Consider the following 14,181-nt stretch of genomic DNA (forward strand, 5'->3'; position numbering starts at 1 on the left):
CGCTCCACCAAATGGGTACTGATTGTTTCGCAGATCTTGCATGGTTCGGTCTAATGCCTCCAAAGACTTATGTGCCATGGTGCTTTCATCATACACTATCAATTTACATTGCTGTAAAGCCTTTGCCATTGCAGAGTTCTTCGATATGTTGCAGGTCGGCGTTTATTTGCTTTGCATATTCAAAGGAAATTTTAGCGCTGAATGGGCTCTTCGACCGCTTTCCAACAATGTAGCTGCAATACCTGATGAAGCAAGTGCGAGTACAATTCATTGTGTGAGCGAATTGTTGCTAAAATCAATGAAATTAAGAAAGTTTTTCCTGAACCCCCGGGAGCGTCCAAGAAGTAAATCCCTCCAGTTCCATCATTTACAACTTTCATTAGAGTATTAAATACACTGACTGACAGAGCAAATGCAACACCAAGAAGGAGTGGTCAGAACTTTATGCCAATTGCAGGGTAGACTGACGTCACTGAGGTATGCTCATGATGTGAAATGCGCCGCTGTGCTGCGCACGTAGCGAACGATAAATGGGACACGGCGTTGGCGAATGGCCCACTTCGTACCGTGATTTCTCAGCCGACAGTCATTGTAGAACGTGTTGTCGTGTGCCACAGGACACGTGTATAGCTAAGAATGCCAGGCCGCCGTCAACGGAGGCATGTCCAGCAGACAGACGACTTTACGAGGGGTATGGTGATCGGGCTGAGAAGGGCAGGTTGGTCGCTTCGTCAAATCGCAGCCGATACCCATAGGGATGTGTCCACGGTGCAGCGCCTGTGGCGAAGATGGTTGGCGCAGGGACATGTGGCACGTGCGAGGGGTCCAGGCGCAGCCCGAGTGACGTCAGCACGCGAGAATCGGCGCATCCGCCGCCAAGCGGTGGCAGCCCGGCACGCCACGTCAACCGCCATTCTTCAGCATGTGCAAGACACCCTGGCTGTTCCAATATCGACCAGAACAATTTCCCGTCGATTGGTTGAAGGAGGCCTGCACTCCCGGCGTCCGCTCAGAAGACTACCATTGACTCCACAGCATAGACGTGCACGCCTGGCATGGTGCCGGGCTAGAGCGACTTGGATGAGGGAATGGCGGAACGTCGTGTTCTCCGATGAGTCACGCTTCTGTTCTGTCAGTGATAGTCACCGCAGACGAGTGTGGGGTCGGCGTGGAGAAAGGTCAAATCCGGCAGTAACTGTGGAGCGCCCTACCGATAGACAACGCGGCATCATGGTTTGGGGCGCTATTGCGTATGATTCCACGTCACCTCTAGTGCGTATTCAAGGCACGTTAAATGCCCACCGCTACGTGCAGCATGTGCTGCGGCGGGTGGCACTCCCGTACCTCCAGGGGCTGCCCAATGCTCTGTTTCAGCAGGATAATGCCCGCCCACACACTGCTCGCATCTCCCAACAGGCTCTACGAGGTGTACAGATGCTTCCGTGGCCAGCGTACTCTCCGGATCTCTCACCAATCGAACACGTGTGGGATCTCATTGGACGCCGTTTGCAAACTCTGCCCCAGCCTCGTACGGACGACCAACTGTGGCAAATGGTTGACAGAGAATGGAGAACCATCCCTCAGGACACCATCCGCACTCTTATTGACTCTGTACCTCGACGTGTTTCTGCGTGCATCGCCGCTCGCGGTGGTCCTACATCCTACTGAGTCGATGCCGTGCGCATTGTGTAACCTGCATATCGGTTTGAAATAAACATCAATTATTCGTCCGTGCCGTCTCTGTTTTTTCCCCAACTTTCATCCCTTTCGAACCACTCAGCCTTGGTGTTGCATTGTCACTGTCAGTCAGTGTACATACTTTTGTTGTAGGTAAAACAGGGGTAAATTTATTCTAACTGATTCTCTTAAAGCATCGAGATTGTACAGGTTTTCGCTTTGCAACTCTTGACTAAAAGCGTTGTGCATCGGGCGATTGGGCGCGGCCATGCCTAATTGAGTTGACATCATCAAGCACATGTTCTCAATTGATATCAACGCCCCATTGTACATTTCATCACTGGTTTGTAAATTTGGATTTCTTCTTGTGATGCGCATTTGATGCAAGATATCATCACACATATTATCTTTGTATTTGATCCATAAATCAATTGGCTTTGATGGGCAGTTGCCTTTTTTTACGTTACGTGCATTATATTCTGTTGTAGTCAGTTGTGTGCATCCTTTTTGGAACCATTTCCTGTAGTTCCCGTCACAACCGACGGCGTTACCTTCATTGTCTAAGTTTCCACTGCATTTTCCGCAGCGTAGGGTGACATCATTTCATGTTTTTCAATGTTGTTTGTAGCCATGGTATATGTTTGATTGAAGTTTCTTTGATGTTATTGGATGTTATTCTATGGAGTTTGCTACCCACAATGGACTTATATCACTTATAAATTCATAGCGAACCTACGTCAGACCGGCAATGATCTTGTATCACTTGTAACCTCTTGGTGAACCTACGAGAGGATGGCGCCGGTGTTTTTCACCACGTTCGAATTTTATAGCACACGCAATTCGCAAAATGCACTGCACGTTTAACGAGTTTTCTCACTAGAAATACGTGAACACTTATTAGAACACATTTCAAATTGCATTATTATATATCGCACTTCCTATTACGCACTAATCACTACCTTTTACGCGGATCTACACTCTGTGAAATCATGCTGCCGCCATTTTCTTGTAAGAGAAATGAAATACGGCTTTCCTGCCATCTGTTGGCTGATTATGGAAGCTTCCATTTGTATTTAATTCACAGCAAAATTCGGATTCAGGGGGAAATAATAAGCTTAGTGCATGTATGTAGGGCATACTGAATATCATGTTAACCTAAAGCAACATTGGGACCGAAAGGGTTGATAAAGGAAATGATGAAGAAAATTTACTATAGCCCGATTGTATAAAGCAGTTGATCCTAGATCAAGGAGTAAAAATGATACCAGATCACGTTGATTCCGAAATTTGCGTTGTATGAACGTTGATCCGGGATCATTACTCCTAGATCTCAAATCAAAATTGATCCAAGAAACTCCTTGGGTCAAGCCTTGTGATCCGGAAGAAATAGTGTTCTTGTATTGCAGGCCACATTTTAGCGTGAAAAAAGAAGGCCTTTGCAGTGGAAACTAGTGCCGTAACAATAAATCATGGTAAGAAAATAAGCAAATGAGGCTCTGCATTATTACCGCTATTTAATCTGATGAAGGGATTTTTATCGCGACTCCTTCAATGAATTACAGATTTATGACTACACCGATTTTTCTTCAGATGACGTTAATGAAAAATTCCGGCGGTCTCCTCAAGTATTCCAAGAAAGAGGAAACCCCTTCATGGAAATTAGCGACAAAGCCCTTTAAAATGCGATTCCGTTTAACCAAACACACTGTTCAGGTTATGGAAGATTGACTTCGAGAAGCTCTAAAGAGAGTATCGAATAGAAACCAGCCACTAACTCCTATGTTCCAGATTCTATTGACTCTACGATTTTGTGCGAAAGGGAGTTTTCAGATCGTAGTTAGTGATTAATTCAGAATTGATAAAGTTACGGTTTGTCGAGTCATTCATAAAGTAAGACGAGAAATCAATATGCCGACTGACCAGAGAGAAGCAAGGAGAATCATGCGTCAGTTCCATGACATAGCTGATTTCCCAGAAATTCCTGGTTCTATAAACTGTACACACGTGCCTATCATGTCGCTAGGGAGTAGATTGAAGGTTCAAGATTCAAGATACCTGTCTCCCTTAATCTCGAAAATCATAGATTAGGGAGAGGGTATTATTTATTGTAATCGTTTCATAATTTCATAATTTGTGATACATGCCGTATACAAAATTAGAAGGAGTAACTGAAGTAACTATTGTGAATAGTGTTAATAATTGGTACATGCGATGAATGTTCATATAAAGCAGGTGCATAGAAATTGAACAGAGAAAGAATACTATAAACTGAATGTTGGACTTTCATTCATTTATAGTATTATGGCAGAAAAAAAACCAAAACATCTATTTATAGTGATATCTTTTCAGATTATCAAAGCTAATATTGCCTTTGCAGGCTGTTAAGAAAAAAAGAGAAAACGGAAATTATTGCTCGACAATACATAAAACTAGTAGAACTACTGTAACGAGGTAGTTCCATGCTATCCCTTAAGCCTATGTACCTAATGGCTCTAGACTTCAACGGAGTTATATTGTCTAGGTTACCTTAGGCACAATTCGGTTCCTGGCTGACATGTATCACATCCTTTCCTTCCTTCAATTTCCTGCTCCACCTTCCCCTAATAATGTTAAATAATTTTGCAATTCTATCCGGGTGCATCCATTCTCTGTTCAATAACTTTACAAATGTATACAACTGATTTTCGTTCTCAATTTTCTTTACATCCTCATCATCTATGAATTTTTCTCGTATTTCCTTTGTCATAGGGCAATCTTTTATAAGGTGTGCCCATCCCATCTCTTCAGAGCATATTAAACATTTATTTTCATCCCTGTTCCTTCTATATGCTTTATTTTTATGTATCCCCATTAACCACCATATTATACCCCTCATTCTCTTTTTTGTTATAAACTCTACATTTATTCTCATTCTCCCATATATATTACAAAATTCTTCTAATGACCTCTTACTTCTACATTGTGCATCAATGTCTTGTTTTTCAATATCCTTAATTCTTAGAACTATTTTGTTTACATATTTTCCACTTCCCTATACATTCTTTTTCCCAGTAACATCCCATTCCAATCGTTTCTAAAATATTCCGTACCCCATCCACCCAGTATCCTTGGTTCTGATGTTTCATTTGGTGTTGATATGCTATCTGTAAAATTTCGCCCCCTTCTCGCAACTTCATTCTCAACCAATACTTTATTATCCTTTTAATAATGTCCACTCGCAGACTTATATCTTTGCACATCATTCTCACTCCACAATTAGCTGTACAGCTGGGTAGACCCATAATTATTTTCCCAAATCTACTCGTAATTGTATCAAGTGAGTCAACCCTTTCTTCAACTCCCCAAATTTCCGCTCCGTACAACACTCTAGATTTAACTACTGCATTAAAAACATTTTTATGCACTCTGTAGTCTGTGTTGGGCATCTTCTTCTCCAGTATGCTAATGGCTGACTGTGCACTCATGCCTTTTAGCTTTGATCTTTATATTTGCTCTGACCACTTTCCGTTTCCACTTAAAATCATACCCAAGTATTCTACTTTATTGACAACTTCTAACCTCGTCTCGCCCATCCACCATTTTTCATTCTTTGATAATTTATGTCCTTTTTTACACACCATTACCTTGGTTTTCTGTACATTGATTTTTAAGTTCCATTCTTGACAGTAATTTACCACCACATTTATACTACCTTGCATACTATTGGGTGTCAAAGTGAGCAGAAGGATGTCGTCAGCAAAAATGAGGCCCGGAATATCCCGGTTCTCAAGACTTGGATAAACCCCTGCCTCGAAGCCTTTCGATTGAAAGATATCATTTATAAAGAGTAGAAACAGTACTGGTGACAATTTACAACCCTGTTTTAATCCTACATTAGAGAATATTTCTCCAAATACTACGCCCTCCTTAGTTTTTATTGCGCACCTTACTTCTGCATATATATTTTCAACCGCTGTTATCATCTTCTGGGACACCCCTATCCCTCTCATCTTGGCCACGACCGCCCCTCTGCTCACAGAATCAAATGCTTTCTCCAAATCAATAGTAGTAATGTATATTTTTCCTCCTTTCTTTTTTACATACTTATCTATTATTGTTTTCACTACAAAAATATTATCTGTTGTCCTCATCCTTTCTCTAAAACCTGCTTGCAGCCTCTCCAGAATCGATTCCCCCTCTGCCCACTTCATTATCCTTTTTGCTAACACACCTGTATATATTTTACTTAATGTATCTAGCAACGTTATACCCCTGTAGTTGTTAGGGTTATTTTTATCTCCCTTCTTCCTATAGATTGGGCAGATCACTCCCTCTTGCCAAGATTTTGGGAACTCACCTCCTTCAAATATTTTGTTAAATAGTTTCGCCATACTTTCTAGGATATCCTTATTTTGCGCCAGCTGCTTCCAAAATTCGTTAGTGATACCCGAAATCGCTCCTGATTTGCCTTTCCTGGCTTTCCCTAGTACCTCCCTTATTTCTTCTTTCGATATTTCCTTATCTAATGCCGGCACAGTACACCCTAGCCCTACCGATATACCGGTATCGTTTACTCTCGGTCTCCACCTATCTTCAGTCTCTAAAAGTTTCTTATAGTGCTCCACCCAGATAGCCTGACTTATTACCGTCTGCCGCGGCAGCTTCCGTATTCCACAAATCCCCTTAATTGTACTCCACACTTTTCTACTATCATTCTGTTTTGCATTGCTATTTAATTCGACAACTCTTTGCTCCTGCCATTCAGACTTAGTTGCATACAGTAATTCCCTATATTCTCTTCTCACGGTACAGAATCCCATCCTATGGTTTTCTCCCCCATGCTTCCGAAACTCCTTCAATGCTTTCATCACTTCATACTTTTTATGCCTGCATTCGTCATTGTACCAGCCTTTTCCTATTACATTCTGCCCCTCCTTTATCTTCATCTTCTCCCCTGCCTTCTTTACAGAATTTTCAATTATTTTAACTGCTGTATTCGTTTGGTTACTCTCGATCATTGAATCTATTCCAGCTTTCACTATCTGTCCTATTTCTCCATCATAATAATTCATAAACTCGTTTTTCAGCTCCTCCCTCCACCTGTATTTAGTGACTATCGTTTCTTTGTATTTTATTATACTGCTTGTTGGTGTCTTACCCTCTCTAACTTTTATTCTGACAATAATTGGGAGATGATGTGACTCACCCCATTCCTTAACCTCCATACTTTTAATCACAGGCAACGCATTCCTGAAGCATAACGCCAAGTCTATGCTACTACCCCCTGTTTCCATAATGTATGTCAGGTTCCCTAATTCGTCGCCATGCCACCATCCATTCAAAATATATAATTCTATCGTACCACATAGCTCTAGCAACTTTTCTCCATTTTTATTACAACCCTTATCCTGGCTCACTCTCGTTTTTACATAAACAGCTTCTGTCTCCTTGTCGCATACCGGCTTCTGGTCTGCAACCCTCGCATTGAAATCCCCCATTATAAGAATGCCTGTATCCTCAAAAATATTTTGTACTCTATGGATTTTTAATGCCAACTCATCAAAGAAAACCCTTTTCGCAAATGGCGAGGTTTCAGGAGGGTTGTAGACAAAACCAATACATAAGTCTGTCTCATTTTCATCATACATCTTTATTCTGACCCACATCATTTCCTCCATTTCTGATTCTATCTGAATTATTCTAGCTTGCAAATCCTCCCTAACAATCACCATTATCCCACCCGGGTATCTGCCCCTTTCGGTTCGTCTCTCTTTTGACTTATAATAGACTGTGAACTCTCCTATTTCTATAACAGTTTTCGGTGGAATCCAGGTTTCCACACATGCGAGAATATGCAAGCTATGTAATAACTCTTTAAAAGCTTCATTCTGTAACTTACTCCTAAGGCCTTCAATATTGATACACCCTACTCTTATCTCTAGTTATGTCTTTCTCCCTTGTCCCTCACTCTGGCTCATCTTCTTGGACCTCGTAATCCTTGTTACACCTAGATCTTCAGGGTTCTCATCTAGAGTGTTAACACCTTCTCTATCAAGGCTACCCTCATTTGCATTACCTTTTCTGAGCAAGAAGTCCTTGATACTCACACGTCTGCGTTTCGGTGCTGCTTCTTTCAGAGAGTCTGCACTCAGCTGCCTCTGAAGGTCGCCTGGACTGCCTTCACTATTCGTTGTTTCAGCATCTGTTACTTCCTCTCTCTGTCCTTGTTGCATCGCTGGCTGGATGTCCCTCGCTGCTCTGCATTCTGCTGGTCTCAGCTGCCTCGTACGTTCACCTTCCTCCTCGGCCAATGCACTCGCTGTATTGTACATATTCTTTAACTGCTCTACACCCCAGGTCCTCGTCTAGTTACTGTCCCCCACCACTAATTTGTTGCGCCTTATGTAGGCCCTTAATCCTTCACGTCTAGCTTTCCCTAGGTGAAAATGTAGCATTTTCTGGTTCCTGAAGCCTTCTTTTTCCATCTCCTGTTTGACCCATATGTTCTCACCTTTCAACCGACTTGTACTATGCAGAATCTTTCTCACTAGTAAGTTTGATACAAATCTCACTCTCACTGGTCTCTTGCCTTTTGTTTTCCCCATTCTCTGTAGTTCTTCTATATCGGCCTCTCTGCAGCTAATCTTCATCTTCTCGTTAATTAGCTCCAGCACTTTGAATACCAGGTCTTCTTTAGTGTTCTCTGGTAGCCCATATATAAAAATATTTTTCTTTCGGGTTTCCTCTTGTCTTTTTTTCTCCTGCCATCTCAACTCTTCTATCTCTTCCTCCATTCTCCTCACCTTATCCCTCAAACTTGATATTTCTTTATTGTTTTGGACCGCCCTTTCAGTCACTTTTCCTATCTCCTCTTTCACCATTTCTCGTAGATCACTAGATTGCTCTCGTAATAGCTCTCTCATTTGTTCAGTTTGGGCCTTACTAAATTCCCTTATCTTCTCCATGTCTTCCCAACCAACCACATTCTCATGATCAGGTCCAGGGTTCATCTCGACCCCTCCAATAACCAACAACACTGCCATCACGGATGCAGCCATCAAAATTGTAACCAAACTCACCTGCTGTCCGGTTCTGCCACTCATATTCCGCCTCGTATTCCTGACTCTACCGTGCCAACGACCTATCGTCGCCCGGTACAATTCTATTGAAATCCCCATGTCAGCACTCACTCACTCAACAACCTTCCTCTTCGCTTACACGATTACAACTGGAGCTAGGGAGTAACAACGCTGAAGTGTTCAAGAACATGCATGGATGGTTCTGCTTGAATTACAGTTTAGATGCGATGCTAATCTGCGTTGTCTTGACATAGTAGCAAGGTGGCCTGGATATGCACAAGACAGTAATATATTCAACAACTGTAGAGTTCGTACTTCTTTTGAGGATTTCTTCTCGGATATTGTCCCCACCGGTGCTGCGAGTACCTCCTCCCTCCAGTATCGGTATTACATGAAACGAGACCTGCAGAGACGGCAAATAACAGAGCGATCCGCAATTGAACGATTTTTAGGAATTTTGTGCGAGTGAAATTAATCCTGGTTCCGCCTATTATAGTGGCAACTTTTGTCCTACATAACATGACCTTGGATTCCACATATGATGAACCTGAAGTAGAAGCAGGTATTTTAGCAGAAAGAAAGGTTATCGAGGAACTTCCAGTCTTTGAGGGAGCTGGGCTAAATGGAGGAAATACTGCTGTTAGGTATGAAATAATTAACAACGTGTTCGGGTATGATTTTATAATATTTATATGTACTTCCTCCTAGAAATATTCACTTGATCCCACTTTGGACGCTGCTAGCTCATACATTTTCATTTCCTGATCTAGTTTTAGATTTTAAATTCTTATAGAATGTTCTGCCTCTAGACTTCTCTTTTAGAAGTTTTCCCTTAAACTTCCCTCAGCTTCACCTCCTCTATTTTTAAGAGTTGAAATTCGTCTGCTGGGTCCAGGGCTGAAATCTGTACCTGGTACTTGTTCCTAAAATCGAACAGTCAGAATTTAAATATGAGACTGTGATAATAAAGGAGAGGAAGAAGAAGAAGACTAACGACCGTGTTCCCAAAACCAATTGAATAGTAATAAGGAACAGTTAAGCGAGTGAAAAGCATATTTGATTTAATATGTAATATCTACCTATCTGAATTAACACCTTCATAACGTTTGTTGCAACATTCAGTAGTCACGTAACTTGATACATTACTGAGTTGTAAGGAACAGCTATTTCCTCCACTAAAGCAATCGATTAGGATTGCGATTTGTTCACTGCAGTTTCCGTTATTAGTGCAGGATCCTTAACATCACACTTACATATATCTTAATAATAAAAGTACACATTATGTACTTCCATAGTAAATGTGCACTGTGTTTAGTTACCTGCCATTGGTCATCATGGGGTAGTTTATAATTTTTATTGGAGTTATTGATGAATGATTAATTAAGGGGAAGGCCTTATCCCAATATTCACTAGAACCATAAACAAACTCTTCAATATCAGTCTATCAGAAACTAATTTACAATGCCGTACCGGTATGCATATGAAAACCGCAGCTATGTATTCCTATTTATTCATATCAGAATGTCATGGTTAAAATACCACAATTAACTTCTTCGTGGAAGTTCGTATCGCAGTTGGACTCGCAGGCTAGTGGAAGAAATTGAGGTTTTAATGCTGCCAGGGATTTCCGTCGTATTTCATCCACCGTAGGTTGTAGGAATGGACCCTCATCTGTACACTTGGTTAAGTACGGTACACTGTCTAAGCCAGTCATTAATACGTAAATAGCCTATACAATATTTCTATGCTTGCCTTATCATCTGCAGCCGACTTCTTCGTTCGTCGTTTGACATTATTGTAGCTTAATTGTAGGGGCGCATCACATTTGCGTGGGAATGGAAGTCTGAAGTTAGTGCTTTCCAGGCGTTTTCCTTCTCTTTCATACTTACAGCATCATTATTTTTATTTTCGATGGTATTCTTATGTTATGTAACAACTAGATCAATTAAAAAGTCCTTTTCATTCGCTGTAAAATTCGGCGCTCGATTTCTTCGCTCATTGACATATTTTTGGCATGCTTTTCCACGGCTGTTTCAATCAATCAATCAATCAATCAATCAATCAATCAATCAATCAATCAATCAATCAATCAATCAATCAATCAATCAATCAATCAATCAATCACAATCAATCAATCAATCAATCGCTACTGATCTGCATTTAGGGCAGTCGCCCCGTTCGCCCTGTCGCCATGTTCATGTCCATTTTTCAGTCAGTGTGTTTGAGATCTGATTGAAACCACATCAGAGAGAGCAAAAGGATTAAATAACGTGATTTTACTACCAACATACTCCTCAACAGTTCGAATTTCTCACGCTGTTTACGGCGTTGCCCAGCGAAATCCTATAATCACGGATCAAAGTTAATCCGGATGAGATCAACGTTATACAACACAAGTAGCACCTTGAAAAGGATCATTTTATGATCTCGAAACGAAACTGATCCAGGATCAGCTATATATATATACACACAATCGGCCCTAAATCTGTCTTTAAGTACTATAAGGCCCGATTATATAAAGCAGTTTTTCCTAGATGAAGGAGTAAAACTACAGATCACGTTGATACTGAACATTGTGTTGTATAAACGTTGATCCGAGATAATTTCTCCTAGATCTCGTATCAAAATTAATCCAACAGATTCCTTGGATCAAGCCTTGTAATCCGGATCAAGTGGTGTTCTTGTGTTGAAAGCCACATTTATCAACATGAAAAGAAGAAGGCTTTTGTACTGAAAACTAGTGCCGTAACAATAAATCATGATAAGAACATTAAAAAATGAGGTTCTGCATATTAGCTGTATTTAATCTGATGAAAGGGTTTTTTAGCAATTCTTTCTTTGAATAACAGATATCTGACTACTCCTATTTATCTTTAGATTACGATAAGGAAGAATTTCAGCATTCTTCTCGAGTAATCCAAGAAAGAGGAAACCCATTCATAGAACTTAAATGACGAAGCTTTTAAAATTCGATTCCGTTTAACCAAACACACTGTTGGGGTTATAGAAGGTAGACTTCGAGAAGCTCTAATGAGACGGTCGAATAGAAACCAGTCACTTACTCCGATATTCCAGATTCTATTGACTCTGCGATTTTATGCGATAACAAGTTTTGAGATCGTATTTCATGATTTATTCAAAACTGATGTCTACTTTCTGTCGATTCGTCCATAAAGTAACGCAAAATGTTGCTGCGTTGAGACCTAAGTTTATCAATATGCATACTGACCAGAGGGAATCGTTTGAGACAGTCCACCCATATTTTCCATATCTACCCTGTGATCGAGATTTTGGTGTCTTGAAGAGGAGACTGAAATGACTGGACACGGTGTATCTGATGAAATAATACGCTGAAGAAATTGTCCATGCAAGCGCTGTTTAAAGTGAATCTCGTTTAATCAGATGACATACTAGATTTCAAGAAGTGGAGGCCGAACTTTTACAGGAAATCACTACTATCGATAGAAACAACTAGGACCGGTGTACCAAAAGAACGGAAACAGCCTTTAACCAACTCGGAGTTCATGAAATTCTGTTATGCTGCTCACCATGTCAGTACTGTGAAGTGTGGACCGTACATTAAAAGTGTCGTAGAGCATCATTTTCCTCTTCCGCACCTTAATAATATTCCTGCGCTACCATCACAGCTGGCGTACCCAGATGGTTCCATACCCATCCAAAACAAGAAAGTGGAAGACATCAGGAAGTTTACGGCAGTAGCGTAGCCAAGATTTCAGTTGGTGTGGTGGTGGGAGGGAGCATTAGGGTAGTTCTCCATCCAGAATTTTATTTTGGTGGGTGTTCAATCTGCCGGAGAGTTTAGGTGGTATGGAATACCTTATAATGAAATGAGTATACTTCGTTCCTAGTAAGAGTGGTGGATTCATGCGGATTGCGGAAACTAATAATAATACGGGGTGTTTCTAAATTCCCATTACAGGCTTAGAGGGCTTGCAGTGGGGACCAAGATGGTTAAATTTATTATAGGAACTTGTATCCGGAAACATATCGTCTTCCTGCTACCCGCAAAAAACCACTACAGCAGACGTTCACAGCTCCCGCATTTTAGGCGTTCTGTCCGTCTTCTGCTGCTGGTCGTCTGGGTCCAGTTACAGATGGGGCTCGATGAGACGACCACCGAGAGCACAGACACGGTACCTACGTATCATGTTCTCGTACACACTATCATAAAAACCTGGTCCTCGAACTTCCGCTGAAGCCACAAGCCGCATCAGTAGGTCTTCCTTCGATTTCACAGGAGTCTCGTAAATCAAGTTTTAATGTGACCCCACAGTTAGAAGTCTAGCAGTGTCAAGTCGGGTGAACGTGCAGGCCAAGCAATCGGGCCACCACGACCTATCCACTATTGCCGAAATCTCTGGTGCAGGTTAATTATTGTACGCACAACTTACTGCTGTGTACGTAGTAAAGAATTACTGCTTTACTGTAGTATGAACGAATATCCCAAGTACAACAGCAAGCAAAACACGTTGCTTTACGTCGCACCGACACAGACAGGTCTTATGGCGATGATGGGACAGGAAAGGCCTAGGAATGGGAAGGAAGCGGTTGTGACCTTAATTAAGGTACAGGCCCAGCATATTCCTGGTGTAGAAATGGGAAACCACGGAAAACCATCTTCAGGGCTGCTGACAGTGGGGTTCGAACCCACTATCTTCGGGATGCAAGCTCAGAGCTGCGCGACCCTAACGGCACGGCCAACTAGTCCGGTAGGTACAACACGTCTCTGTGCGGATGACACACTCAAATGAATGGCATGGAATGTCAACAAACCTGTAGGGGTATGAGACATCACGTGATCGTTCAATGACGTACGTACTCTATTCAGTGGCGCCGACAATGCGGGAGATTTGAACGTACGCTGTGGAGGTCTATTACGGGTAGCGGGAAGACGGTACGTTTTCGGACACAAGTTCCTGTGCTAAACTTAACCATCTTGGTCCCCACTGCAAGCCCTCAAAGTCTGTGATGGGAATATAGAAAAACCCTGTATACATGCCTAGTTAAAGTACATGTGTTAAAACTCCTGGGGTGTCTGGACTCTTTGGACATTCCCCCCTCCCCGTCTCTGGATACGCCCTTGTCTTCATCTATTATTCTCTTCCCAACATAACTGCAGCATTTCATATACTCCAGTCACGAGCAAGACAGTGGGAAGTGCAGACGTGTGAGTGAGCTGTTGAGCAAAAGATGGGAGTAACGCTACAGCAATACAGGATAAGAATTGCAAGATGGCATGGTGCAAGGTGGTGTTGGAACAAAGGTGGGCATAAGAGAGGGAAAGAAATTAGTGGTTCTAAAGGACTGTTGGAAATTCTGCTGTGTGTGACGGTTATTGCGACCATTCGGTTGGGAGGAGTTTGAAGAGATTAAGAGAGTGGTGAAGGATGCGAGCAAAGGAGAAGATTTAATGAAAAAGATGCAG

Source organism: Anabrus simplex, chromosome 4 (assembly GCF_040414725.1).
Source record: "Anabrus simplex isolate iqAnaSimp1 chromosome 4, ASM4041472v1, whole genome shotgun sequence".
Taxonomy (NCBI): domain Eukaryota; kingdom Metazoa; phylum Arthropoda; class Insecta; order Orthoptera; family Tettigoniidae; genus Anabrus; species Anabrus simplex.